The sequence below is a fragment of the Peromyscus maniculatus genome, chromosome 1, assembly GCF_049852395.1.
Source record: "Peromyscus maniculatus bairdii isolate BWxNUB_F1_BW_parent chromosome 1, HU_Pman_BW_mat_3.1, whole genome shotgun sequence".
NCBI classification, from domain to species: Eukaryota; Metazoa; Chordata; class Mammalia; order Rodentia; family Cricetidae; genus Peromyscus; species Peromyscus maniculatus.
In genome coordinates, this window is record NC_134852.1 from 69,805,320 (window position 1) to 69,833,005 (window position 27,686).

The 27,686-nt window shown below is 54.7% G+C and overlaps 1 long non-coding RNA gene and 13 other non-coding genes across 15 annotated transcripts in view; all 14 read right to left on the minus strand.

Annotated features, from left to right (window-relative positions):
* Positions 1-1,792: 1,792 nt before the first annotated feature.
* LOC143271570 (small nucleolar RNA SNORD116) lies at positions 1,793-1,886 on the minus strand. Its single transcript, XR_013048791.1, has one exon. It is a non-coding gene; the product is annotated as a small nucleolar RNA SNORD116 (small nucleolar RNA).
* Positions 1,887-3,879: 1,993 nt separating this feature from the next.
* On the minus strand, positions 3,880-3,973 carry LOC143271451 (small nucleolar RNA SNORD116). Its single transcript, XR_013048672.1, has one exon. It is a non-coding gene; the product is annotated as a small nucleolar RNA SNORD116 (small nucleolar RNA).
* Positions 3,974-5,968: 1,995 nt separating this feature from the next.
* Positions 5,969-6,062, minus strand: LOC143271452 (small nucleolar RNA SNORD116). Its single transcript, XR_013048673.1, has one exon. It is a non-coding gene; the product is annotated as a small nucleolar RNA SNORD116 (small nucleolar RNA).
* Positions 6,063-8,057: 1,995 nt separating this feature from the next.
* Positions 8,058-8,151, minus strand: LOC143271539 (small nucleolar RNA SNORD116). Its single transcript, XR_013048760.1, has one exon. It is a non-coding gene; the product is annotated as a small nucleolar RNA SNORD116 (small nucleolar RNA).
* A 1,995-nt stretch (positions 8,152-10,146) lies between these two features.
* LOC143271453 (small nucleolar RNA SNORD116) lies at positions 10,147-10,240 on the minus strand. Its single transcript, XR_013048674.1, has one exon. It is a non-coding gene; the product is annotated as a small nucleolar RNA SNORD116 (small nucleolar RNA).
* Positions 10,241-12,235: 1,995 nt separating this feature from the next.
* Positions 12,236-12,329, minus strand: LOC143271540 (small nucleolar RNA SNORD116). Its single transcript, XR_013048761.1, has one exon. It is a non-coding gene; the product is annotated as a small nucleolar RNA SNORD116 (small nucleolar RNA).
* A 1,995-nt stretch (positions 12,330-14,324) lies between these two features.
* Positions 14,325-14,418, minus strand: LOC143271541 (small nucleolar RNA SNORD116). Its single transcript, XR_013048762.1, has one exon. It is a non-coding gene; the product is annotated as a small nucleolar RNA SNORD116 (small nucleolar RNA).
* Positions 14,419-16,413: 1,995 nt separating this feature from the next.
* On the minus strand, positions 16,414-16,507 carry LOC143271454 (small nucleolar RNA SNORD116). The gene has a single exon (XR_013048675.1). It is a non-coding gene; the product is annotated as a small nucleolar RNA SNORD116 (small nucleolar RNA).
* Positions 16,508-18,501: 1,994 nt separating this feature from the next.
* Positions 18,502-18,595, minus strand: LOC143271455 (small nucleolar RNA SNORD116). The gene has a single exon (XR_013048676.1). It is a non-coding gene; the product is annotated as a small nucleolar RNA SNORD116 (small nucleolar RNA).
* Positions 18,596-20,589: 1,994 nt separating this feature from the next.
* On the minus strand, positions 20,590-20,683 carry LOC143271542 (small nucleolar RNA SNORD116). Its single transcript, XR_013048763.1, has one exon. It is a non-coding gene; the product is annotated as a small nucleolar RNA SNORD116 (small nucleolar RNA).
* A 1,996-nt stretch (positions 20,684-22,679) lies between these two features.
* LOC143271456 (small nucleolar RNA SNORD116) lies at positions 22,680-22,773 on the minus strand. Its single transcript, XR_013048677.1, has one exon. It is a non-coding gene; the product is annotated as a small nucleolar RNA SNORD116 (small nucleolar RNA).
* Positions 22,774-23,037: 264 nt separating this feature from the next.
* LOC143267110 (uncharacterized) overlaps positions 23,038-27,686 on the minus strand; it is a 41,932-nt gene continuing 37,283 nt past the window's right edge. The window contains exons 9-10 of one of the 2 annotated variants that reach the window (XR_013042036.1): positions 27,212-27,355; positions 23,038-23,175 (exon numbers count right to left, since the gene is read on the minus strand). This is a non-coding gene — a long non-coding RNA (uncharacterized LOC143267110). Of the gene's footprint in view, positions 23,176-25,127; positions 25,266-27,211; positions 27,356-27,686 lie in introns of those variants that run through there. The other variant, XR_013042035.1, reaches the window with a different exon arrangement.
* Positions 24,770-24,863, minus strand: LOC143271543 (small nucleolar RNA SNORD116). Its single transcript, XR_013048764.1, has one exon. It is a non-coding gene; the product is annotated as a small nucleolar RNA SNORD116 (small nucleolar RNA).
* On the minus strand, positions 26,860-26,953 carry LOC143271458 (small nucleolar RNA SNORD116). Its single transcript, XR_013048679.1, has one exon. It is a non-coding gene; the product is annotated as a small nucleolar RNA SNORD116 (small nucleolar RNA).

A 27,686-nucleotide genomic window follows, 5' to 3' on the forward strand; every position in this document is an offset into this window, starting at 1 on the left:
GCACCACCAAGACCCCAGGATCCTGAGCACCTGGGACAAGGCATGGGAGGCTTACCTTGGGCCTCAGGCCTTCTCCTGCAGGTCACCAACACCAAGCAACTTCACTCGAGGCTCACAGTTTCAGGTGCCATGAGTCCTGGGCAAAGGAAGCTGGGCCACTCTCTCCTCACTATGGCCTTGCAGGCCACGCAATGCCACACTGTGAAGACATCAAAGCACATGCCAACATTACAGTGGGAAGCGGGCAACTGGCTCTGGGATGGATGGGTGGGCCTGGCTCGTCTCAATGGGCAGATCAGATCACATCTGCCCTCTCACCACTCCTGCTCTGCCCTCACCCTCCAGCATGCCAGGCCACATCGGTGCCAGGTTTCCACCAGGGTCTCAGAGCTTGTCCTTGCCCTGGGTCCCTCCTTCCCTCCGTGCCCTTTCAGATCACCTTGGACCCTCTCTGCAATCAAACCACCAGTGTCGGCCTGACCTACACATCATGGAGCTGCAATGCAGGCAAGCAGACTCTTCCCGAAAAAAGAAAAAAAAAACCCAGGGCCATCTCTTAGCACCTCAATCCTCTAACATTTTGAACTGGGGTCATTAAACAGGGCAAGCTCTACTTGCAGTCTCAAGTTCAAGCTGCTGAGGACGCAGCTCTGGCCATGCTCACTAGCCAACCCAACCCTCCCGACTCCCATCAAATCATCTCTGACAACCAGGTCGGCAACGCTAACCCCGAAATCTGCTTCTTTCTCCTGCTAGAAATGCTGAGATCCCGAGGTCAAACCGCCTAAAGTCTCCTCTGAGGCCTTCACCACAGGCAATGGCAGGCACTCTGGCTCAAACAGATCTCCTTTCTCACTCTCTTTCTGCCTCCTTCTGTCTCTGTTTTTGTCTCTTTCTCTTTCTCCTGATTTCTCTCTCTGTCTCTGACCCTGTCTCTGGATTGATGCCACCCTCTGTCAGTCTGTCTTCATGGGACAGACCGTGTTCAAGAGCGCTGCCATTTTTGACTGCAAGCGAGAACACTGCATCAACACACCGTAACTTATGTGGGACGCCAAGGGCTAGCCAGAGAGCCTGGCACCTCCCAAGACAAGTTGCAACACACAAGGTCTCCAGTGACCAGAAATGCATGCACCCTTGCAAGCCAATTCGCTTTGGCACCCTCCACTGCCCATGAGCAGAGCTCTCAAGGCAGTCTTGATCTACAGCCTGGGCCCCAGAGTGCAATTCCTACAAGGAAGGGATCCCTAGCCGGCCTCCAAACAGGCCTTCCTGGAAGAATCACACCCTGCTGAAGACCACTCCGCAAAATAGGTGTCTTTCCTAGCTTTGAGATAGGCTTGAGCCAAGACGGGTGCTCCACTACCATGGGTGGAAGAAAAGCACTCTCACACCTGTCTCCTCCACCAGGAGGCCAGCAGTCTGACCTTAGTGCTCCCCGGTCAAGCTAGTCCACCAAAGGCCTCCAGCGTGCAGATTTCTACACAGGTCAGCATGCCTGTTTCAGGTGGGTCTCCCAAGCTAGCATATTTCTAGAGTGCCTACAAGAGAGCCCAAGGTCCAGGGTCCCATATCTAGCTGTCAGTCTGGCTTGGGAGAGTGGGGATGGCTGCTTGCTTGCCAGCACGCCCCAAATATTCTCTTTTCCCCATGCCCCTGATGGCTAGCAGAGTGGGGGAAAGATCAAGCCCATGGCAAGAGAGTCTGGCTACTGCTGGAGGGGGGCAGGAGGAGCGGAGTGGTTCTCAGGCCTGTGTCTGACTCCCAGAGGACTTGGGTGAGCCAAGGTGCCGTACCTCAGTTTCGCTGAGAGCAGCGGTACTGAGTTTTCACTCATTTTGTTCAGCTTTTCCAAGGAATGTTTGACTGGAAATCATCATCGATCCAACCACGCTGGAGTGCCCTGGTACAGGGATTTTCAGGGTACTCAGGACAGGGTGGGTTTTGGGGAGTGCGAGAAATACCAAGACATGCCCCGTCTTTGTGCAGGTGGCAACGGGTCTCTGCATGGACATGGGAAGCAACTTGAGGACCTAAGTCTGCTCCAGGTGCAGACAGGCCCGGGAAGCAGGGATGGTAAGTCCTCGCAGCACCACCAAGACCCCAGGATCCTGAGCACCTGGGACAAGGCATGGGAGGCTTACCTTGGGCCTCAGGCCTTCTCCTGCAGGTCACCAACACCAAGCAACTTCACTCGAGGCTCACAGTTTCAGGTGCCATGAGTCCTGGGCAAAGGAAGCTGGGCCACTCTCTCCGCACTATGGCCTTGCAGGCCACGCAATGCCACACTGTGAAGACATCAAAGCACATGCCAACATTACAGTGGGAAGCGGGTAACTGGCTCTGGGATGGATGGGTGGGCCTGGCTCGTCTCAATGGGCAGATCAGATCACATCTGCCCTCTCACCACTCCTGCTCTGCCCTCACCCTCCAGCATGCCAGGCCACATCGGTGCCAGGTTTCCACCAGGGTCTCAGAGCTTGTCCTTGCCCTGGGTCCCTCCTTCCCTCCGTGCCCTTTCAGATCACCTTGGACCCTCTCTGCAATCAAACCACCAGTGTCGGCCTGACCTACACATCATGGAGCTGCAATGCAGGCAAGCAGACTCTTGCCGAAAAAAGAAAAAAAAAACCAGGGCCAACTCTTAGCACCTCAATCTTCTAACACTGTGCACTGGGGTCATTAAACAGGGCAAGCTCTACTTGCTTTCTCAAGTTCAAGCTGCTGAGGACGCAGCTCTGGCCATGCTCACTAGCCAACCCAAGTCTCCCAACTCCCATCAAATCATCTCTGACAACCAGGTGGGCAACGCTAACCCCGAAATCTGCATCTTTCTCCTGCTAGAAATGCTGAGATCCCGAGGTCAAACCGCCTAAAGTCTCCTCTGAGGACTTCACCACAGGCAATGGCAGGCACTCTGGCTCAACCAGATCTCCTTTCTCACTCTCTTTCTGCCTCCTTCTGTCTCTTTTTTTGTCTCTTTCTCTTTCTCCTGATTTCTCTCTCTGTCTCTGACCCTGTCTCTGAATTGATGCCACCCTCTGTCAATCTGTCTTCATGGGACAGACTGTGTTCAAGAGCGCTGCCATTTTTGACTGCAAGGGAGAACACTGCATCAACACACCGTAACTTATGTGGGACGCCAAAGGCTAGCCAGAGAGCCTGGCACCTCCCAAGACAAGTTCAACACACAAGGTCTCCTGTGACCAGAAATGCATGCACCCTTGCAAGCCAATTCGCTTTGGCACCCTCCACTGCCCATGAGCAGAGCTCTCAAGGCAGTCTTGATCTACAGCCTGGGCCCCAGAGTGCAATTCCTACAAGGAAGGGATCCCTAGCCGGCCTCCAAACAGGCCTTCCTGGAAGAATCACACCCTGCTGAAGACCACTCCGCAAAATAGGTGTCTTTCCTAGCTTTGAGATAGGCTTGTGCCAAGACGGGTGCTCCACTACCATGGGTGGAAGAAAAGCACTCTCACACCTGTCTCCTCCACCAGGAGGCCAGCAGTCTGACCTTAGCACTCCCCGGTCAAGCTAGTCCACCAAAGGTCTCCAGTGTGCAGATTTCTACACAGGTCAGCACACCTGTTTCAGGTGGGTGTCCCAAGCTAGCATATTTCTAGAGTGCCTACAAGAGAGCCCAAGGTCCAGGGTCCCATGTCTAGCTGTCAGTCTGGCTTGGGAGAGTGGGGATGGCTGCTTGCTTGCCAGCACGCCCCAAATATTCTCTTTTCCCCATGCCCCTGATGGCTAGCAGAGTGGGGGAAAGATCAAGCCCATGGCAAGAGAGTCTGGCTACTGCTGGAGGGGGGCAGGAGCAGCGGAGTGGTTCTCAGGCCTGTGTCTGACTCCCAGAGGACTTGGGTGAGCCAAGGTGCCGGACCTCAGTTTCGATGAGAGCGGCGGTACTGAGTTTTCACTCATTTTGTTCAGCTTTTCCAAGGAATGTTTGACTGGAAATCATCATCGATCCAAGCACGCTGGAGTGCCCTGGTACAGGGATTTTCAGGGCACTCAGGACAGGGTGGGTGTTGGGGAGTGCGAGAAACACCAAGACATGCCCCATCTTTGTGCAGGTGGCAACGGGTCTCTGCATGGAAATGGGAAGCAACTTGAGGACCTAAGTCTGCTCCAGGTGCAGACAGGCCCGGGAAGCAGGGATGGTAAGTCCTCGCAGCACCACCAATACCCCAGGATCCTGAGCACCTGGGACAAGGCATGGGAGGCTTACCTTGGGCCTCAGGCCTTCTCCTGCAGGTCACCAACACCAAGCAACTTCACTCGAGGCTCACTGTTTCAGGTGCCATGAGTCCTGGGCAAAGGAAGCTGGGCCACTCTCTCCGCACTATGGCCTTGCAGGCCACGCAATGCCACACTGTGAAGACATCAAAGCACATGCCAACATTACAGTGGGAAGCGGGCAACTGGCTCTGGGATGGATGGGTGGGCCTGGCTCTTCTCAATGGGCAGATCAGATCACATCTGCCCTCTCACCACTCCTGCTCTGCCCTCACCCTCCAGCATGCCAGGCCACATCGGTGCCAGGTTTCCACCAGGGTCTCAGAGCTTGTCCTTGCCCTGGGTCCCTCTTTCCCTCCGTGCCCTTTCAGATCACCTTGGACCCTCTCTGCAATCAAACCACCAGTGTCGGCCTGACCTACACATCATGGAGCTGCAATGCAGGCAAGCAGACTCTTCCCGAAAAAAGAAAAAAAAAAACCAGGGCCAACTCTTAGCACCTCAATCCTCTAACACTGTGCACTGGGGTCATTAAACAGGGCAAGCTCTACTTGCTGTCTCAAGTTCAAGCTGCTGAGGACGCAGCTCTGGCCATGCTCACTAGCCAACCCAAGCCTCCCGACTCCCATCAAATCATCTCTGACAACCAGGTCGGCAACGCTAACCCCGAAATCTGCATCTTTCTCCTGCTAGAAATGCTGAGATCCCGAGGTCAAACCGCCTAAAGTCTCCTCTGAGGACTTCACCACAGGCAATGGCAGGCACTCTGGCTCAACCAGATCTCCTTTCTCACTCTCTTTCTGCCTCCTTCTGTCTCTTTTTTTGTCTCTTTCTCTTTCTCCTGATTTCTCTCTCTGTCTCTGACCCTGTCTCTGGATTGATGCCACACTCTGTCAGTCTGTCTTCATGGGACAGACCGTGTTCAAGAGCGCTGCCATTTTTGAATGCAAGCGAGAACACTGCATCAACACACCGTAACTTATGTGGGACGCCAAAGGCTAGCCAGAGAGCCTGGCACCTCCCAAGACAAGTTGCAACACACAAGGTCTCCAGTGACCAGAAATTCATGCACCCTTGCAAGCCAATTCGCTTTGGCACCCTCCACTGCCCATGAGCAGAGCTCTCAAGGCAGTCTTGATCTACAGCCTGGGACCCAGAGTGCAATTCCTACAAGGAAGGGATCCCTAGCCGGCCTCCAAACAGGCCTTCCTGGAAGAATCACACCCTGCTGAAGACCACTCCGCAAAATAGGTGTCTTTCCTAGCTTTGAGATAGGCTTGAGCCAAGACGGGTGCTCCACTACCATGGGTGGAAGAAAAGCACTCTCACACCTGTCTCCTCCACCAGGAGGCCAGCAGTCTGACCTTAGCGCTCCCCGGTCAAGCTAGTCCACCAAAGGTCTCCAGTGTGCAGATTTCAACACAGGTCAGCACGCCTGTTTCAGGTGGGTGTCCCAAGCTAGCATATTTCTAGAGTGCCTACAAGAGAGCCCAAGGTCCAGGGTCCCATGTCTAGCTGTCAGTCTGGCTTGGGAGAGTGGGGATGGCTGCTTGCTTGCCAGCACGCCCCAAATATTCTCTTTTCCCCATGCCCCTGATGGCTAGCAGAGTGGGGGAAAGATCAAGCCCATGGCAAGAGAGTCTGGCTACTGCTGGAGGGGGGCAGGAGCAGCGGAGTGGTTCTCAGGCCTGTGTCTGACTCCCAGAGGACTTGGGTGAGCCAAGGTGCCGGACCTCAGTTTCGATGAGAGCGGCGGTACTGAGTTTTCACTCATTTTGTTCAGCTTTTCCAAGGAATGTTTGACTGGAAATCATCATCGATCCAAGCACGCTGGAGTGCCCCGGTACAGGGATTTTCAGGACACACAGGACAGGGTGGGTGTTGGGGAGTGCGAGAAATACCAAGACATGCCCCGTCATTGTGCAGGTGGCAACGGGTCTCTGCATGGAAATGGGAAGCAACTTGAGGACCTAAGTCTGCTCCAGGTGCAGACAGGCCCGGGAAGCAGGGATGGTAAGTCCTCCCAGCACCACCAAGACCCCAGGATCCTGAGCACCTGGGACAAGGCATGGGAGGCTTACCTTGGGCCTCAGGCCTTCTCCTGCAGGTCACCAACACCAAGCAACTTCACTCGAGGCTCACTGTTTCAGGTGCCATGAGTCCTGGGCAAAGGAAGCTGGGCCACTCTCTCCGCACTATGGCCTTGCAGGCCACGCAATGCCACACTGTGAAGACATCAAAGCACATGCCAACATTACAGTGGGAAGCGGGCAACTGGCTCTGGGATGGATGGGTGGGCCTGGCTCTTCTCAATGGGCATTTCAGATCACATCTGCCCTCTCACCACTCCTGCTCTGCCCTCACCCTCCAGCCTGCCAGGCCACATCTGTGCCAGGTTTCCACCAGGGTCTCAGAGCTTGTCCTTGCCCTGGGTCCCTCCTTCCCTCCGTGCCCTTTCAGATCACCTTGGACCCTCTCTGCAATCAAACCACCAGTGTCGGCCTGACCTACACATCATGGAGCTGCAATGCAGGCAAGCAGACTCTTCCCGAAAAAAGAAAAAAAAAAACCAGGGCCAACTCTTAGCACCTCAATCCTCTAACACTGTGCACTGGGGTCATTAAACAGGGCAAGCTCTACTTGCTGTCTCAAGTTCAAGCTGCTGAGGACGCAGCTCTGGCCATGCTCACTAGCCAACCCAAGCCTCCCGACTCCCATCAAATCATCTCTGACAACCAGGTCGGCAACGCTAACCCCGAAATCTGCATCTTTCTCCTGCTAGAAATGCTGAGATCCCGAGGTCAAACCGCCTAAAGTCTCCTCTGAGGACTTCACCACAGGCAATGGCAGGCACTCTGGCTCAACCAGATCTCCTTTCTCACTCTCTTTCTGCCTCCTTCTGTCTCTTTTTTTGTCTCTTTCTCTTTCTCCTGATTTCTCTCTCTGTCTCTGACCCTGTCTCTGAATTGATGCCACCCTCTGTCAGTCTGTCTTCATGGGACAGACCGTGTTCAAGAGCGCTGCCATTTTTGACTGCAAGGGAGAACACTGCATCAACACACCGTAACTTATGTGGGACGCCAAAGGCTAGCCAGAGAGCCTGGCACCTCCCAAGACAAGTTGCAACACACAAGGTCTCCAGTGACCAGAAATGCATGCACCCTTGCAAGCCAATTCGCTTTGGCACCCTCCACTGCCCATGAGCAGAGCTCTCAAGGCAGTCTTGATCTACAGCCTGGGACCCAGAGTGCAATTCCTACAAGGAAGGGATCCCTAGCCGGCCTCCAAACAGGCCTTCCTGGAAGAATCACACCCTGCTGAAGACCACTCCGCAAATTAGGTGTCTTTCCTAGCTTTGAGATAGGCTTGAGCCAAGACGGGTGCTCCACTACCATGGGTGGAAGAAAAGCACTCTCACACCTGTCTCCTCCACCAGGAGGCCAGCAGTCTGACCTTAGCGCTCCCCGGTCAAGCTAGTCCACCAAAGGTCTCCAGTGTGCAGATTTCAACACAGGTCAGCACGCCTGTTTCAGGTGGGTGTCCCAAGCTAGCATATTTCTAGAGTGCCTACAAGAGAGCCCAAGGTCCAGGGTCCCATGTCTAGCTGTCAGTCTGGCTTGGGAGAGTGGGGATGGCTGCTTGCTTGCCAGCACGCCCCAAATATTCTCTTTTCCCCATGCCCCTGATGGCTAGCAGAGTGGGGGAAAGATCAAGCCCATGGCAAGAGAGTCTGGCTACTGCTGGAGGGGGGCAGGAGCAGCGGAGTGGTTCTCAGGCCTGTGTCTGACTCCCAGAGGACTTGGGTGAGCCAAGGTGCCGGACCTCAGTTTCGATGAGAGCGGCGGTACTGAGTTTTCACTCATTTTGTTCAGCTTTTCCAACGAATGTTTGACTGGAAATCATCATCGATCCAAGCACGCTGGAGTGCCCTGGTAAAGGGATTTTCAGGGCACTCAGGACAGGGTGGGTGTTGGGGAGTGCGAGAAATACCAAGACATGCCCCGTCTTTGTGCAGGTGGCAACGGGTCTCTGCATGGAAATGGGAAGCAACTTGAGGACCTAAGTCTGCTCCAGGTGCAGACAGGCCCGGGAAGCAGGGATGGTAAGTCCTCGCAGCACCACCAATACCCCAGGATCCTGAGCACCTGGGACAAGGCATGGGAGGCTTACCTTGGGCCTCAGGCCTTCTCCTGCAGGTCACCAACACCAAGCAACTTCACTCGAGGCTCACTGTTTCAGGTGCCATGAGTCCTGGGCAAAGGAAGCTGGGCCACTCTCTCCGCACTATGGCCTTGCAGGCCACGCAATGCCACACTGTGAAGACATCAAAGCACATGCCAACATTACAGTGGGAAGCGGGCAACTGGCTCTGGGATGGATGGGTGGGCCTGGCTCTTCTCAATGGGCAGATCAGATCACATCTGCCCTCTCACCACTCCTGCTCTGCCCTCACCCTCCAGCATGCCAGGCCACATCGGTGCCAGGTTTCCACCAGGGTCTCAGAGCTTGTCCTTGCCCTGGGTCCCTCTTTCCCTCCGTGCCCTTTCAGATCACCTTGGACCCTCTCTGCAATCAAACCACCAGTGTCGGCCTGACCTACACATCATGGAGCTGCAATGCAGGCAAGCAGACTCTTCCCGAAAAAAGAAAAAAAAAAACCAGGGCCAACTCTTAGCACCTCAATCCTCTAACACTGTGCACTGGGGTCATTAAACAGGGCAAGCTCTACTTGCTGTCTCAAGTTCAAGCTGCTGAGGACGCAGCTCTGGCCATGCTCACTAGCCAACCCAAGCCTCCCGACTCCCATCAAATCATCTCTGACAACCAGGTCGGCAACGCTAACCCCGAAATCTGCATCTTTCTCCTGCTAGAAATGCTGAGATCCCGAGGTCAAACCGCCTAAAGTCTCCTCTGAGGACTTCACCACAGGCAATGGCAGGCACTCTGGCTCAACCAGATCTCCTTTCTCACTCTCTTTCTGCCTCCTTCTGTCTCTTTTTTTGTCTCTTTCTCTTTCTCCTGATTTCTCTCTCTGTCTCTGACCCTGTCTCTGGATTGATGCCACACTCTGTCAGTCTGTCTTCATGGGACAGACCGTGTTCAAGAGCGCTGCCATTTTTGAATGCAAGCGAGAACACTGCATCAACACACCGTAACTTATGTGGGACGCCAAAGGCTAGCCAGAGAGCCTGGCACCTCCCAAGACAAGTTGCAACACACAAGGTCTCCAGTGACCAGAAATTCATGCACCCTTGCAAGCCAATTCGCTTTGGCACCCTCCACTGCCCATGAGCAGAGCTCTCAAGGCAGTCTTGATCTACAGCCTGGGACCCAGAGTGCAATTCCTACAAGGAAGGGATCCCTAGCCGGCCTCCAAACAGGCCTTCCTGGAAGAATCACACCCTGCTGAAGACCACTCCGCAAAATAGGTGTCTTTCCTAGCTTTGAGATAGGCTTGAGCCAAGACGGGTGCTCCACTACCATGGGTGGAAGAAAAGCACTCTCACACCTGTCTCCTCCACCAGGAGGCCAGCAGTCTGACCTTAGCGCTCCCCGGTCAAGCTAGTCCACCAAAGGTCTCCAGTGTGCAGATTTCAACACAGGTCAGCACGCCTGTTTCAGGTGGGTGTCCCAAGCTAGCATATTTCTAGAGTGCCTACAAGAGAGCCCAAGGTCCAGGGTCCCATGTCTAGCTGTCAGTCTGGCTTGGGAGAGTGGGGATGGCTGCTTGCTTGCCAGCACGCCCCAAATATTCTCTTTTCCCCATGCCCCTGATGGCTAGCAGAGTGGGGGAAAGATCAAGCCCATGGCAAGAGAGTCTGGCTACTGCTGGAGGGGGGCAGGAGCAGCGGAGTGGTTCTCAGGCCTGTGTCTGACTCCCAGAGGACTTGGGTGAGCCAAGGTGCCGGACCTCAGTTTCGATGAGAGCGGCGGTACTGAGTTTTCACTCATTTTGTTCAGCTTTTCCAAGGAATGTTTGACTGGAAATCATCATCGATCCAAGCACGCTGGAGTGCCCCGGTACAGGGATTTTCAGGACACACAGGACAGGGTGGGTGTTGGGGAGTGCGAGAAATACCAAGACATGCCCCGTCATTGTGCAGGTGGCAACGGGTCTCTGCATGGAAATGGGAAGCAACTTGAGGACCTAAGTCTGCTCCAGGTGCAGACAGGCCCGGGAAGCAGGGATGGTAAGTCCTCCCAGCACCACCAAGACCCCAGGATCCTGAGCACCTGGGACAAGGCATGGGAGGCTTACCTTGGGCCTCAGGCCTTCTCCTGCAGGTCACCAACACCAAGCAACTTCACTCGAGGCTCACTGTTTCAGGTGCCATGAGTCCTGGGCAAAGGAAGCTGGGCCACTCTCTCCGCACTATGGCCTTGCAGGCCACGCAATGCCACACTGTGAAGACATCAAAGCACATGCCAACATTACAGTGGGAAGCGGGCAACTGGCTCTGGGATGGATGGGTGGGCCTGGCTCTTCTCAATGGGCATTTCAGATCACATCTGCCCTCTCACCACTCCTGCTCTGCCCTCACCCTCCAGCCTGCCAGGCCACATCTGTGCCAGGTTTCCACCAGGGTCTCAGAGCTTGTCCTTGCCCTGGGTCCCTCCTTCCCTCCGTGCCCTTTCAGATCACCTTGGACCCTCTCTGCAATCAAACCACCAGTGTCGGCCTGACCTACACATCATGGAGCTGCAATGCAGGCAAGCAGACTCTTCCCGAAAAAAGAAAAAAAAAAACCAGGGCCAACTCTTAGCACCTCAATCCTCTAACACTGTGCACTGGGGTCATTAAACAGGGCAAGCTCTACTTGCTGTCTCAAGTTCAAGCTGCTGAGGACGCAGCTCTGGCCATGCTCACTAGCCAACCCAAGCCTCCCGACTCCCATCAAATCATCTCTGACAACCAGGTCGGCAACGCTAACCCCGAAATCTGCATCTTTCTCCTGCTAGAAATGCTGAGATCCCGAGGTCAAACCGCCTAAAGTCTCCTCTGAGGACTTCACCACAGGCAATGGCAGGCACTCTGGCTCAACCAGATCTCCTTTCTCACTCTCTTTCTGCCTCCTTCTGTCTCTTTTTTTGTCTCTTTCTCTTTCTCCTGATTTCTCTCTCTGTCTCTGACCCTGTCTCTGAATTGATGCCACCCTCTGTCAGTCTGTCTTCATGGGACAGACCGTGTTCAAGAGCGCTGCCATTTTTGACTGCAAGGGAGAACACTGCATCAACACACCGTAACTTATGTGGGACGCCAAAGGCTAGCCAGAGAGCCTGGCACCTCCCAAGACAAGTTGCAACACACAAGGTCTCCAGTGACCAGAAATGCATGCACCCTTGCAAGCCAATTCGCTTTGGCACCCTCCACTGCCCATGAGCAGAGCTCTCAAGGCAGTCTTGATCTACAGCCTGGGACCCAGAGTGCAATTCCTACAAGGAAGGGATCCCTAGCCGGCCTCCAAACAGGCCTTCCTGGAAGAATCACACCCTGCTGAAGACCACTCCGCAAATTAGGTGTCTTTCCTAGCTTTGAGATAGGCTTGAGCCAAGACGGGTGCTCCACTACCATGGGTGGAAGAAAAGCACTCTCACACCTGTCTCCTCCACCAGGAGGCCAGCAGTCTGACCTTAGCGCTCCCCGGTCAAGCTAGTCCACCAAAGGTCTCCAGTGTGCAGATTTCAACACAGGTCAGCACGCCTGTTTCAGGTGGGTGTCCCAAGCTAGCATATTTCTAGAGTGCCTACAAGAGAGCCCAAGGTCCAGGGTCCCATGTCTAGCTGTCAGTCTGGCTTGGGAGAGTGGGGATGGCTGCTTGCTTGCCAGCACGCCCCAAATATTCTCTTTTCCCCATGCCCCTGATGGCTAGCAGAGTGGGGGAAAGATCAAGCCCATGGCAAGAGAGTCTGGCTACTGCTGGAGGGGGGCAGGAGCAGCGGAGTGGTTCTCAGGCCTGTGTCTGACTCCCAGAGGACTTGGGTGAGCCAAGGTGCCGGACCTCAGTTTCGATGAGAGCGGCGGTACTGAGTTTTCACTCATTTTGTTCAGCTTTTCCAACGAATGTTTGACTGGAAATCATCATCGATCCAAGCACGCTGGAGTGCCCTGGTAAAGGGATTTTCAGGGCACTCAGGACAGGGTGGGTGTTGGGGAGTGCGAGAAATACCAAGACATGCCCCGTCTTTGTGCAGGTGGCAACGGGTCTCTGCATGGAAATGGGAAGCAACTTGAGGACCTAAGTCTGCTCCAGGTGCAGACAGGCCCGGGAAGCAGGGATGGTAAGTCCTCCCAGCACCACCAAGACCCCAGGATCCTGAGCACCTGGGACAAGGCATGGGAGGCTTACCTTGGGCCTCAGGCCTTCTCCTGCAGGTCACCAACACCAAGCAACTTCACTCGAGGCTCACTGTTTCAGGTGCCATGAGTCCTGGGCAAAGGAAGCTGGGCCACTCTCTCCGCACTATGGCCTTGCAGGCCACGCAATGCCACACTGTGAAGACATCAAAGCACATGCCAACATTACAGTGGGAAGCGGGCAACTGGCTCTGGGATGGATGGGTGGGCCTGGCTCTTCTCAATGGGCAGATCAGATCACATCTGCCCTCTCACCACTCCTGCTCTGCCCTCACCCTCCAGCATGCCAGGCCACATCTGTGCCAGGTTTCCACCAGGGTCTCAGAGCTTGTCCTTGCCCTGGGTCCCTCCTTCCCTCCGTGCCCTTTCAGATCACCTTGGACCCTCTCTGCAATCAAACCACCAGTGTCGGCCTGACCTACACATCATGGAGCTGCAATGCAGGCAAGCAGACTCTTCCCGAAAAAAGAAAAAAAAAAACCAGGGCCAACTCTTAGCACCTCAATCCTCTAACACTGTGCACTGGGGTCATTAAACAGGGCAAGCTCTACTTGCTGTCTCAAGTTCAAGCTGCTGAGGACGCAGCTCTGGCCATGCTCACTAGCCAACCCAAGCCTCCCGACTCCCATCAAATCATCTCTGACAACCAGGTCGGCAACGCTAACCCCGAAATCTGCATCTTTCTCCTGCTAGAAATGCTGAGATCCCGAGGTCAAACCGCCTAAAGTCTCCTCTGAGGACTTCACCACAGGCAATGGCAGGCACTCTGGCTCAACCAGATCTCCTTTCTCACTCTCTTTCTGCCTCCTTCTGTCTCTTTTTTTGTCTCTTTCTCTTTCTCCTGATTTCTCTCTCTGTCTCTGACCCTGTCTCTGAATTGATGCCACCCTCTGTCAGTCTGTCTTCATGGGACAGACCGTGTTCAAGAGCGCTGCCATTTTTGACTGCAAGGGAGAACACTGCATCAACACACCGTAACTTATGTGGGACGCCAAAGGCTAGCCAGAGAGCCTGGCACCTCCCAAGACAAGTTGCAACACACAAGGTCTCCAGTGACCAGAAATGCATGCACCCTTGCAAGCCAATTCGCTTTGGCACCCTCCACTGCCCATGAGCAGAGCTCTCAAGGCAGTCTTGATCTACAGCCTGGGACCCAGAGTGCAATTCCTACAAGGAAGGGATCCCTAGCCGGCCTCCAAACAGGCCTTCCTGGAAGAATCACACCCTGCTGAAGACCACTCCGCAAAATAGGTGTCTTTCCTAGCTTTGAGATAGGCTTGAGCCAAGACGGGTGCTCCACTACCATGGGTGGAAGAAAAGCACTCTCACACCTGTCTCCTCCACCAGGAGGCCAGCAGTCTGACCTTAGCGCTCCCCGGTCAAGCTAGTCCACCAAAGGTCTCCAGTGTGCAGATTTCAACACAGGTCAGCACGCCTGTTTCAGGTGGGTGTCCCAAGCTAGCATATTTCTAGAGTGCCTACAAGAGAGCCCAAGGTCCAGGGTCCCATGTCTAGCTGTCAGTCTGGCTTGGGAGAGTGGGGATGGCTGCTTGCTTGCCAGCACGCCCCAAATATTCTCTTTTCCCCATGCCCCTGATGGCTAGCAGAGTGGGGGAAAGATCAAGCCCATGGCAAGAGAGTCTGGCTACTGCTGGAGGGGGGCAGGAGCAGCGGAGTGGTTCTCAGGCCTGTGTCTGACTCCCAGAGGACTTGGGTGAGCCAAGGTGCCGGACCTCAGTTTCGATGAGAGCGGCGGTACTGAGTTTTCACTCATTTTGTTCAGCTTTTCCAACGAATGTTTGACTGGAAATCATCATCGATCCAAGCACGCTGGAGTGCCCCGGTACAGGGATTTTCAGGACACTCAGGACAGGGTGGGTGTTGGGGAGTGCGAGAAATACCAAGACATGCCCCGTCTTTGTGCAGGTGGCAACGGGTCTCTACATGGAAATGGGAAGCAACTTGAGGACCTAAGTCTGCTCCAGGTGCAGACAGGCCCGGGAAGCAGGGATGGTAAGTCCTCCCAGCACCACCAAGACCCCAGGATCCTGAGCACCTGGGACAAGGCATGGGAGGCTTACCTTGGGCCTCAGGCCTTCTCCTGCAGGTCACCAACACCAAGCAACTTCACTCGAGGCTCACTGTTTCAGGTGCCATGAGTCCTGGGCAAAGGAAGCTGGGCCACTCTCTCCGCACTATGGCCTTGCAGGCCACGCAATGCCACACTGTGAAGACATCAAAGCACATGCCAACATTACAGTGGGAAGCGGGCAACTGGCTCTGGGATGGAAGGGTGGGCCTGGCTCTTCTCAATGGGCAGATCAGATCACATCTGCCCTCTCACCACTCCTGCTCTGCCCTCACCCTCCAGCATGCCAGGCCACATCTGTGCCAGGTTTCCACCAGGGTCTCAGAGCTTGTCCTTGCCCTGGGTCCCTCCTTCCCTCCGTGCCCTTTCAGATCACCTTGGACCCTCTCTGCAATCAAACCACCAGTGTCGGCCTGACCTACACATCATGGAGCTGCAATGCAGGCAAGCAGACTCTTCCCGAAAAAAGAAAAAAAAAAACCAGGGCCAACTCTTAGCACCTCAATCCTCTAACACTGTGCACTGGGGTCATTAAACAGGGCAAGCTCTACTTGCTGTCTCAAGTTCAAGCTGCTGAGGACGCAGCTCTGGCCATGCTCACTAGCCAACCCAAGCCTCCCGACTCCCATCAAATCATCTCTGACAACCAGGTCGGCAACGCTAACCCCGAAATCTGCATCTTTCTCCTGCTAGAAATGCTGAGATCCCGAGGTCAAACCGCCTAAAGTCTCCTCTGAGGACTTCACCACAGGCAATGGCAGGCACTCTGGCTCAACCAGATCTCCTTTCTCACTCTCTTTCTGCCTCCTTCTGTCTCTTTTTTTGTCTCTTTCTCTTTCTCCTGATTTCTCTCTCTGTCTCTGCCCCTGTCTCTGGATTGATGCCACCCTCTGTCAGTCTGTCTTCATGGGACAGACCGTGTTCAAGAGCGCTGCCATTTTTGACTGCAAGGGAGAACACTGCATCAACACACCGTAACTTATGTGGGACGCCAAAGGCTAGCCAGAGAGCCTGGCACCTCCCAAGACAAGTTGCAACACACAAGGTCTCCAGTGACCAGAAATGCATGCACCCTTGCAAGCCAATTCGCTTTGGCACCCTCCACTGCCCATGAGCAGAGCTCTCAAGGCAGTCTTGATCTACAGCCTGGGACCCAGAGTGCAATTCCTACAAGGAAGGGATCCCTAGCCGGCCTCCAAACAGGCCTTCCTGGAAGAATCACACCCTGCTGAAGACCACTCCGCAAAATAGGTGTCTTTCCTAGCTTTGAGATAGGCTTGAGCCAAGACGGGTGCTCCACTACCATGGGTGGAAGAAAAGCACTCTCACACCTGTCTCCTCCACCAGGAGGCCAGCAGTCTGACCTTAGCGCTCCCCGGTCAAGCTAGTCCACCAAAGGTCTCCAGTGTGCAGATTTCAACACAGGTCAGCACGCCTGTTTCAGGTGGGTGTCCCAAGCTAGCATATTTCTAGAGTGCCTACAAGAGAGCCCAAGGTCCAGGGTCCCATGTCTAGCTGTCAGTCTGGCTTGGGAGAGTGGGGATGGCTGCTTGCTTGCCAGCACGCCCCAAATATTCTCTTTTCCCCATGCCCCTGATGGCTAGCAGAGTGGGGGAAAGATCAAGCCCATGGCAAGAGAGTCTGGCTACTGCTGGACGGGGGCAGGAGCAGCGGAGTGGTTCTCAGGCCTGTGTCTGACTCCCAGAGGACTTGGGTGAGCCAAGGTGCCGGACCTCAGTTTCGATGAGAGCGGCGGTACTGAGTTTTCACTCATTTTGTTCAGCTTTTCCAAGGAATGTTTGACTGGAAATCATCATCGATCCAAGCACGCTGGAGTGCCCCGGTACAGGGATTTTCAGGACACTCAGGACAGGGTGGGTGTTGGGGAGTGCGAGAAATACCAAGACATGCCCCATCTTTGTGCAGGTGGCAACGGGTCTCTGCATGGAAATGGGAAGCAACTTGAGGACCTAAGTCTGCTCCAGGTGCAGACAGGCCCGGGAAGCAGGGATGGTAAGTCCTCGCAGCACCACCAAGACCCCAGGATCCTGAGCACCTGGGACAAGGCATGGGAGGCTTACCTTGGGCCTCAGGCCTTCTCCTGCAGGTCACCAACACCAAGCAACTTCACTCGAGGCTCACTGTTTCAGGTGCCATGAGTCCTGGGCAAAGGAAGCTGGGCCACTCTCTCCGCACTATGGCCATCCAGGCCACGCAATGCCACACTGTGAAGACATCAAAGCACATGCCAACATTACAGTGGGAAGCGGGCAACTGGCTCTGGGATGGATGGGTGGGCCTGGCTCGTCTCAATGGGCAGATCAGATCACATCTGCCCTCTCACCACTCCTGCTCTGCCCTCACCCTCCAGCATGCCAGGCCACATCGGTGCCAGGTTTCCACCAGGGTCTCAGAGCTTGTCCTTGCCCTGGGTCCCTCTTTCCCTCCGTGCCCTTTCAGATCACCTTGGACCCTCTCTGCAATCAAACCACCAGTGTCGGCCTGACCTACACATCATGGAGCTGCAATGCAGGCAAGCAGACTCTTCCCGACAAAAGAAAAAAAAAACCAGGGCCAACTCTTAGCACCTCAATCCTCTAACACTGTGCACTGGGGTCATTAAACAGGGCAAGCTCTACTTGCTGTCTCAAGTTCAAGCTGCTGAGGACGCAGCTCTGGCCATGCTCACTAGCCAACCCAAGCCTCCCGACTCCCATCAAATCATCTCTGACAACCAGGTCGGCAAGGCTAACCCCGAAATCTGCATCTTTCTCCTGCTAGAAATGCTGAGATCCCGAGGTCAAACCGCCTAAAGTCTCCTCTGAGGACTTCACCACAGGCAATGGCAGGCACTCTGGCTCAACCAGATCTCCTTTCTCACTCTCTTTCTGCCTCCTTCTGTCTCTTTTTTTGTCTCTTTCTCTTTCTCCTGATTTCTCTCTCTGTCTCTGCCCCTGTCTCTGGATTGATGCCACCCTCTGTCAGTCTGTCTTCATGGGACAGACCGTGTTCAAGAGCGCTGCCATTTTTGACTGCAAGGGAGAACACTGCATCAACACACCGTAACTTATGTGGGACGCCAAAGGCTAGCCAGAGAGCCTGGCACCTCCCAAGACAAGTTGCAACACACAAGGTCTCCAGTGACCAGAAATGCATGCACCCTTGCAAGCCAATTCGCTTTGGCACCCTCCACTGCCCATGAGCAGAGCTCTCAAGGCAGTCTTGATCTACAGCCTGGGACCCAGAGTGCAATTCCTACAAGGAAGGGATCCCTAGCCGGCCTCCAAACAGGCCTTCCTGGAAGAATCACACCCTGCTGAAGACCACTCCGCAAAATAGGTGTCTTTCCTAGCTTTGAGATAGGCTTGAGCCAAGACGGGTGCTCCACTACCATGGGTGGAAGAAAAGCACTCTCACACCTGTCTCCTCCACCAGGAGGCCAGCAGTCTGACCTTAGCGCTCCCCGGTCAAGCTAGTCCACCAAAGGTCTCCAGTGTGCAGATTTCAACACAGGTCAGCACGCCTGTTTCAGGTGGGTGTCCCAAGCTAGCATATTTCTAGAGTGCCTACAAGAGAGCCCAAGGTCCAGGGTCCCATGTCTAGCTGTCAGTCTGGCTTGGGAGAGTGGGGATGGCTGCTTGCTTGCCAGCACGCCCCAAATATTCTCTTTTCCCCATGCCCCTGATGGCTAGCAGAGTGGGGGAAAGATCAAGCCCATGGCAAGAGAGTCTGGCTACTGCTGGAGGGGGGCAGGAGCAGCGGAGTGGTTCTCAGGCCTGTGTCTGACTCCCAGAGGACTTGGGTGAGCCAAGGTGCCGGACCTCAGTTTCGATGAGAGCGGCGGTACTGAGTTTTCACTCATTTTGTTCAGCTTTTCCAAGGAATGTTTGACTGGAAATCATCATCGATCCAAGCACGCTGGAGTGCCCCAGTACAGGGATTTTCAGGACACTCAGGACAGGGTGGGTGTTGGGGAGTGCGAGAAATACCAAGACATGCCCCGTCTTTGTGCAGGTGGCAACGGGTCTCTGCATGGAAATGGGAAGCAACTTGAGGACCTAAGTCTGCTCCAGGTGCAGACAGGCCCGGGAAGCAGGGATGGTAAGTCCTCGCAGCACCACCAAGACCCCAGGATCCTGAGCACCTGGGACAAGGCATGGGAGGCTTACCTTGGTCCTCAGGCCTTCTCCTGCAGGTCACCAACACCAAGCAACTTCACTCGAGGCTCACTGTTTCAGGTGCCATGAGTCCTGGGCAAAGGAAGCTGGGCCACTCTCTCCGCACTATGGCCATCTAGGCCACGCAATGCCACACTGTGAAGACATCAAAGCACATGCCAACATTACAGTGGGAAGCGGGCAACTGGCTCTGGGATGGATGGGTGGGCCTGGCTCGTCTCAATGGGCAGATCAGATCACATCTGCCCTCTCACCACTCCTGCTCTGCCCTCACCCTCCAGCATGCCAGGCCACATCGGTGCCAGGTTTCCACCAGGGTCTCAGAGCTTGTCCTTGCCCTGGGTCCCTCCTTCCCTCCGTGCCCTTTCAGATCACCTTGGACCCTCTCTGCAATCAAACCACCAGTGTCGGCCTGACCTACACATCATGGAGCTGCAATGCAGGCAAGCAGACTCTTCCCGACAAAAGAAAAAAAAAACCAGGGCCAACTCTTAGCACCTCAATCCTCTAACACTGTGCACTGGGGTCATTAAACAGGGCAAGCTCTACTTGCTGTCTCAAGTTCAAGCTGCTGAGGACGCAGCTCTGGCCATGCTCACTAGCCAACCCAAGCCTCCCGACTCCCATCAAATCATCTCTGACAACCAGGTCGGCAAGGCTAACCCCGAAATCTGCATCTTTCTCCTGCTAGAAATGCTGAGATCCCGAGGTCAAACCGCCTAAAGTCTCCTCTGAGGACTTCACCACAGGCAATGGCAGGCACTCTGGCTCAACCAGATCTCCTTTCTCACTCTCTTTCTGCCTCCTTCTGTCTCTTTTTTTGTCTCTTTCTCTTTCTCCTGATTTCTCTCTCTGTCTCTGCCCCTGTCTCTGGATTGATGCCACCCTCTGTCAGTCTGTCTTCATGGGACAGACCGTGTTCAAGAGCGCTGCCATTTTTGACTGCAAGGGAGAACACTGCATCAACACACCGTAACTTATGTGGGACGCCAAAGGCTAGCCAGAGAGCCTGGCACCTCCCAAGACAAGTTGCAACACACAAGGTCTCCAGTGACCAGAAATGCATGCACCCTTGCAAGCCAATTCGCTTTGGCACCCTCCACTGCCCATGAGCAGAGCTCTCAAGGCAGTCTTGATCTACAGCCTGGGACCCAGAGTGCAATTCCTACAAGGAAGGGATCCCTAGCCGGCCTCCAAACAGGCCTTCCTGGAAGAATCACACCCTGCTGAAGACCACTCCGCAAAATAGGTGTCTTTCCTAGCTTTGAGATAGGCTTGAGCCAAGACGGGTGCTCCACTACCATGGGTGGAAGAAAAGCACTCTCACACCTGTCTCCTCCACCAGGAGGCCAGCAGTCTGACCTTAGCGCTCCCCGGTCAAGCTAGTCCACCAAAGGTCTCCAGTGTGCAGATTTCTACACAGGTCAGCACGCCTGTTTCAGGTGGGTGTCCCAAGCTAGCATATTTCTAGAGTGCCTACAAGAGAGCCCAAGGTCCAGGGTCCCATGTCTAGCTGTCAGTCTGGCTTGGGAGAGTGGGGATGGCTGCTTGCTTGCCAGCACGCCCCAAATATTCTCTTTTCCCCATGCCCCTGATGGCTAGCAGAGTGGGGGAAAGATCAAGCCCATGGCAAGAGAGTCTGGCTACTGCTGGAGGGGGGCAGGAGCAGCGGAGTGGTTCTCAGGCCTGTGTCTGACTCCCAGAGGACTTGGGTGAGCCAAGGTGCCGGACCTCAGTTTCGATGAGAGCGGCGGTACTGAGTTTTCACTCATTTTGTTCAGCTTTTCCAACGAATGTTTGACTGGAAATCATCATCGATCCAAGCACGCTGGAGTGCCCCGGTACAGGGATTTTCAGGGCACTCAGGACAGGGTGGGTGTTGGGGAGTGCGAGAAATACCAAGACATGCCCCGTCTTTGTGCAGGTGGCAACGGGTCTCTGCATGGAAATGGGAAGCAACTTGAGGACCTAAGTCTGCTCCAGGTGCAGACAGGCCCGGGAAGCAGGGATGGTAAGTCCTCGCAGCACCACCAAGACCCCAGGATCCTGAGCACCTGGGACAAGGCATGGGAGGCTTACCTTGGGCCTCAGGCCTTCTCCTGCAGGTCACCAACACCAAGCAACTTCACTCGAGGCTCACTGTTTCAGGTGCCATGAGTCCTGGGCAAAGGAAGCTGGGCCACTCTCTCCGCACTATGGCCTTGCAGGCCACGCAATGCCACACTGTGAAGACATCAAAGCACATGCCAACATTACAGTGGGAAGCGGGCAACTGGCTCTGGGATGGATGGGTGGGCCTGGCTCGTCTCAATGGGCAGATCAGATCACATCTGCCCTCTCACCACTCCTGCTCTGCCCTCACCCTCCAGCATGCCAGGCCACATCGGTGCCAGGTTTCCACCAGGGTCTCAGAGCTTGTCCTTGCCCTGGGTCCCTCCTTCCCTCAGTGCCCTTTCAGATCACCTTGGACCCTCTCTGCAATCAAACCACCAGTGTCGGCCTGACCTACACATCATGGAGCTGCAATGCAGGCAAGCAGACTCTTCCCGAAAAAAGAAAAAAAAAAAACCAGGGCCAACTCTTAGCACCTCAATCATCTAACACTGTGCACTGGGGTCATTAAACAGGGCAAGCTCTACTTGCTGTCTCAAGTTCAAGCTGCTGAGGACGCAGCTCTGGCCATGCTCACTAGCCAACCCAAGCCTCCCGACTCCCATCAAATCATCTCTGACAACCAGGTGGGCAACGCTATCCCCGAAATCTGCATCTTTCTCCTGCTAGAAATGCTGAGATCCCGAGGTCAAACCGCCTAAAGTCTCCTCTGAGGACTTCACCACAGGCAATGGCAGGCACTCTGGCTCAACCAGATATCCTTTCTCACTCTCTTTCTGCCTCCTTCTGTCTCTTTTTTTGTCTCTTTCTCTTTCTCCTGATTTCTCTCTCTGTCTCTGACCCTGTCTCTGGATTGATGCCACCCTCTGTCAGTCTGTCTTCATGGGACAGACCGTGTTCAAGAGCGCTGCCATTTTTGAATGCAAGCGAGAACACTGCATCAACACACCGTAACTTATGTGGGACGCCAAAGGCTAGCCAGAGAGCCTGGCACCTCCCAAGACAAGTTGCAACACACAAGGTCTCCAGTGACCAGAAATGCATGCACCCTTGCAAGCCAAGTCTCTTGGGCACCCTCCACTGCCCATGAGCAGAGCTCTCAAGGCAGTCTTGATCTACAGCCTGGGACCCAGAGTGCAATTCCTACAAGGAAGGGATCCCTAGCCGGCCTCCAAACAGGCCTTCCTGGAAGAATCACACCCTGCTGAAGACCACTCCGCAAAATAGGTGTCTTTCCTAGCTTTGAGATAGGCTTGAGCCAAGACGGGTGCTCCACTACCATGGGTGGAAGAAAAGCACTCTCACACCTGTCTCCTCCACCAGGAGGCCAGCAGTCTGACCTTAGCGCTCCCCGGTCAAGCTAGTCCACCAAAGGTCTCCAGTGTGCAGATTTCTACACAGGTCAGCACGCCTGTTTCAGGTGGGTGTCCCAAGCTAGCATATTTCTAGAGTGCCTACAAGAGAGCCCAAGGTCCAGGGTCCCATGTCTAGCTGTCAGTCTGGCTTGGGAGAGTGGGGATGGCTGCTTGCTTGCCAGCACGCCCCAAATATTCTCTTTTCCCCATGCCCCTGATGGCTAGCAGAGTGGGGGAAAGATCAAGCCCATGGCAAGAGAGTCTGGCTACTGCTGGAGGGGGGCAGGAGCAGCGGAGTGGTTCTCAGGCCTGTGTCTGACTCCCAGAGGACTTGGGTGAGCCAAGGTGCCGGACCTCAGTTTCGATGAGAGCGGCGGTACTGAGTTTTCACTCATTTTGTTCAGCTTTTCCAAGGAATGTTTGACTGGAAATCATCATCGATCCAAGCACGCTGGAGTGCCCCGGTACAGGGATTTTCAGGACACTCAGGACAGGGTGGGTGTTGGGGAGTGCGAGAAATACCAAGACATGCCCCGTCTTTGTGCAGGTGGCAACGGGTCTCTGCATGGAAATGGGAAGCAACTTGAGGACCTAAGTCTGCTCCAGGTGCAGACAGGCCCGGGAAGCAGGGATGGTAAGTCCTCGCAGCACCACCAAGACCCCAGGATCCTGAGCACCTGGGACAAGGCATGGGAGGCTTACCTTGGTCCTCAGGCCTTCTCCTGCAGGTCACCAACACCAAGCAACTTCACTCGAGGCTCACTGTTTCAGGTGCCATGAGTCCTGGGCAAAGGAAGCTGGGCCACTCTCTCCGCACTATGGCCATGCAGGCCACGCAATGCCACACTGTGAAGACATCAAAGCACATGCCAACATTACAGTGGGAAGCGGGCAACTGGCTCTGGGATGGATGGGTGGGCCTGGCTCTTCTCAATGGGCAGATCAGGTCACATCTGCCCTCTCACCACTCCTGCTCTGCCCTCACCCTCCAGCAAGCCAGGCCACATCTGTGCCAGGTTTCCACCAGGGTCTCAGAGCTTGTCCTTGCCCTGGGTCCCTCCTTCCCTCCGTGCCCTTTCAGATCACCTTGGACCCTCTCTGCAATCAAACCACCAGTGTCGGCCTGACCTACACATCATGGAGCTGCAATGCAGGCAAGCAGACTCTTCCCGAAAAAAGAAAAAAAAAAAACCAGGGCCAACTCTTAGCACCTCAATCCTCTAACACTGTGCACTGGGGTCATTAAACAGGGCAAGCTCTACTTGCTGTCTCAAGTTCAAGCTGCTGAGGACGCAGCTCTGGCCATGCTCACTAGCCAACCCAAGCCTCCCGACTCCCATCAAATCATCTCTGACAACCAGGTCGGCAACGCTAACCCCGAAATCTGCATCTTTCTCCTGCTAGAAATGCTGAGATCCCGAGGTCAAACCGCCTAAAGTCTCCTCTGAGGACTTCACCACAGGCAGTGGCAGGCACTCTGGCTCAACCAGATCTCCTTTCTCACTCTCTTTCTGCCTCCTTCTGTCTCTTTTTTTGTCTCTTTCTCTTTCTCCTGATTTCTCTCTCTGTCTCTGCCCCTGACTCTGAATTGATGCCACCCTCTGTCAGTCTGTCTTCATGGGACAGACCGTGTTCAAGAGCGCTGCCATTTTTGAATGCAAGCGAGAACACTGCATCAACACACCGTAACTTATGTGGGACGCCAAAGGCTAGCCAGAGAGCCTGGCACCTCCCAAGACAAGTTGCAACACACAAGGTCTCCAGTGACCAGAAATGCATGCACCCTTGCAAGCCAATTCGCTTTGGCACCCTCCACTGCCCATGAGCAGAGCTCTCAAGGCAGTCTTGATCTACAGCCTGGGACCCAGAGTGCAATTCCTACAAGGAAGGGATCCCTAGCCAGCCTCCAAACAGGCCTTCCTGGAAGAATCACACCCTGCTGAAGACCACTCCGCAAAATAGGTGTCTTTCCTAGCTTTGAGATAGGCTTGAGCCAAGACGGGTGCTCCACTACCATGGGTGGAAGAAAAGCACTCTCACACCTGTCTCCTCCACCAGGAGGCCAGCAGTCTGACCTTAGCGCTCCCCGGTCAAGCTAGTCCACCAAAGGTCTCCAGTGTGCAGATTTCTACACAGGTCAGCACGCCTGTTTCAGGTGGGTGTCCCAAGCTAGCATATTTCTAGAGTGCCTACAAGAGAGCCCAAGGTCCAGGGTCCCATGTCTAGCTGTCAGTCTGGCTTGGGAGAGTGGGGATGGCTGCTTGCTTGCCAGCACGCCCCAAATATTCTCTTTTCCCCATGCCCCTGATGGCTAGCAGAGTGGGGGAAAGATCAAGCCCATGGCAAGAGAGTCTGGCTACTGCTGGAGGGGGGCAGGAGCAGCGGAGTGGTTCTCAGGCCTGTGTCTGACTCCCAGAGGACTTGGGTGAGCCAAGGTGCCGGACCTCAGTTTCGATGAGAGCGGCGGTACTGAGTTTTCACTCATTTTGTTCAGCTTTTCCAACGAATGTTTGACTGGAAATCATCATCGATCCAAGCACGCTGGAGTGCCCCGGTACAGGGATTTTCAGGGCACTCAGGACAGGGTGGGTGTTGGGGAGTGCGAGAAATACCAAGACATGCCCCGTCTTTGTGCAGGTGGCAACGGGTCTCTGCATGGAAATGGGAAGCAACTTGAGGACCTAAGTCTGCTCCAGGTGCAGACAGGCCCGGGAAGCAGGGATGGTAAGTCCTCGCAGCACCACCAAGACCCCAGGATCCTGAGCACCTGGGACAAGGCATGGGAGGCTTACCTTGGGCCTCAGGCCTTCTCCTGCAGGTCACCAACACCAAGCAACTTCACTCGAGGCTCACTGTTTCAGGTGCCATGAGTCCTGGGCAAAGGAAGCTGGTCCACTCTCTCCGCACTATGGCCTTGCAGGCCACGCAATGCCACACTGTGAAGACATCAAAGCACATGCCAACATTACAGTGGGAAGCGGGCAACTGGCTCTGGGATGGATGGGTGGGCCTGGCTCGTCTCAATGGGCAGATCAGATCACATCTGCCCTCTCACCACTCCTGCTCTGCCCTCACCCTCCAGCATGCCAGGCCACATCGGTGCCAGGTTTCCACCAGGGTCTCAGAGCTTGTCCTTGCCCTGGGTCCCTCCTTCCCTCAGTGCCCTTTCAGATCACCTTGGACCCTCTCTGCAATCAAACCACCAGTGTCGGCCTGACCTACACATCATGGAGCTGCAATGCAGGCAAGCAGACTCTTCCCGAAAAAAGAAAAAAAAAAAACCAGGGCCAACTCTTAGCACCTCAATCATCTAACACTGTGCACTGGGGTCATTAAACAGGGCAAGCTCTACTTGCTGTCTCAAGTTCAAGCTGCTGAGGACGCAGCTCTGGCCATGCTCACTAGCCAACCCAAGCCTCCCGACTCCCATCAAATCATCTCTGACAACCAGGTGGGCAACGCTATCCCCGAAATCTGCATCTTTCTCCTGCTAGAAATGCTGAGATCCCGAGGTCAAACCGCCTAAAGTCTCCTCTGAGGACTTCACCACAGGCAATGGCAGGCACTCTGGCTCAACCAGATATCCTTTCTCACTCTCTTTCTGCCTCCTTCTGTCTCTTTTTTTGTCTCTTTCTCTTTCTCCTGATTTCTCTCTCTGTCTCTGACCCTGTCTCTGGATTGATGCCACCCTCTGTCAGTCTGTCTTCATGGGACAGACCGTGTTCAAGAGCGCTGCCATTTTTGAATGCAAGCGAGAACACTGCATCAACACACCGTAACTTATGTGGGACGCCAAAGGCTAGCCAGAGAGCCTGGCACCTCCCAAGACAAGTTGCAACACACAAGGTCTCCAGTGACCAGAAATGCATGCACCCTTGCAAGCCAAGTCTCTTGGGCACCCTCCACTGCCCATGAGCAGAGCTCTCAAGGCAGTCTTGATCTACAGCCTGGGACCCAGAGTGCAATTCCTACAAGGAAGGGATCCCTAGCCGGCCTCCAAACAGGCCTTCCTGGAAGAATCACACCCTGCTGAAGACCACTCCGCAAAATAGGTGTCTTTCCTAGCTTTGAGATAGGCTTGAGCCAAGACGGGTGCTCCACTACCATGGGTGGAAGAAAAGCACTCTCACACCTGTCTCCTCCACCAGGAGGCCAGCAGTCTGACCTTAGCGCTCCCCGGTCAAGCTAGTCCACCAAAGGTCTCCAGTGTGCAGATTTCTACACAGGTCAGCACGCCTGTTTCAGGTGGGTGTCCCAAGCTAGCATATTTCTAGAGTGCCTACAAGAGAGCCCAAGGTCCAGGGTCCCATGTCTAGCTGTCAGTCTGGCTTGGGAGAGTGGGGATGGCTGCTTGCTTGCCAGCACGCCCCAAATATTCTCTTTTCCCCATGCCCCTGATGGCTAGCAGAGTGGGGGAAAGATCAAGCCCATGGCAAGAGAGTCTGGCTACTGCTGGAGGGGGGCAGGAGCAGCGGAGTGGTTCTCAGGCCTGTGTCTGACTCCCAGAGGACTTGGGTGAGCCAAGGTGCCGGACCTCAGTTTCGATGAGAGCGGCGGTACTGAGTTTTCACTCATTTTGTTCAGCTTTTCCAAGGAATGTTTGACTGGAAATCATCATCGATCCAAGCACGCTGGAGTGCCCCGGTACAGGGATTTTCAGGACACTCAGGACAGGGTGGGTGTTGGGGAGTGCGAGAAATACCAAGACATGCCCCGTCTTTGTGCAGGTGGCAACGGGTCTCTGCATGGAAATGGGAAGCAACTTGAGGACCTAAGTCTGCTCCAGGTGCAGACAGGCCCGGGAAGCAGGGATGGTAAGTCCTCGCAGCACCACCAAGACCCCAGGATCCTGAGCACCTGGGACAAGGCATGGGAGGCTTACCTTGGTCCTCAGGCCTTCTCCTGCAGGTCACCAACACCAAGCAACTTCACTCGAGGCTCACTGTTTCAGGTGCCATGAGTCCTGGGCAAAGGAAGCTGGGCCACTCTCTCCGCACTATGGCCATGCAGGCCACGCAATGCCACACTGTGAAGACATCAAAGCACATGCCAACATTACAGTGGGAAGCGGGCAACTGGCTCTGGGATGGATGGGTGGGCCTGGCTCTTCTCAATGGGCAGATCAGATCACATCTGCCCTCTCACCACTCCTGCTCTGCCCTCACCCTCCAGCAAGCCAGGCCACATCTGTGCCAGGTTTCCACCAGGGTCTCAGAGCTTGTCCTTGCCCTGGGTCCCTCCTTCCCTCCGTGCCCTTTCAGATCACCTTGGACCCTCTCTGCAATCAAACCACCAGTGTCGGCCTGACCTACACATCATGGAGCTGCAATGCAGGCAAGCAGACTCTTCCCGAAAAA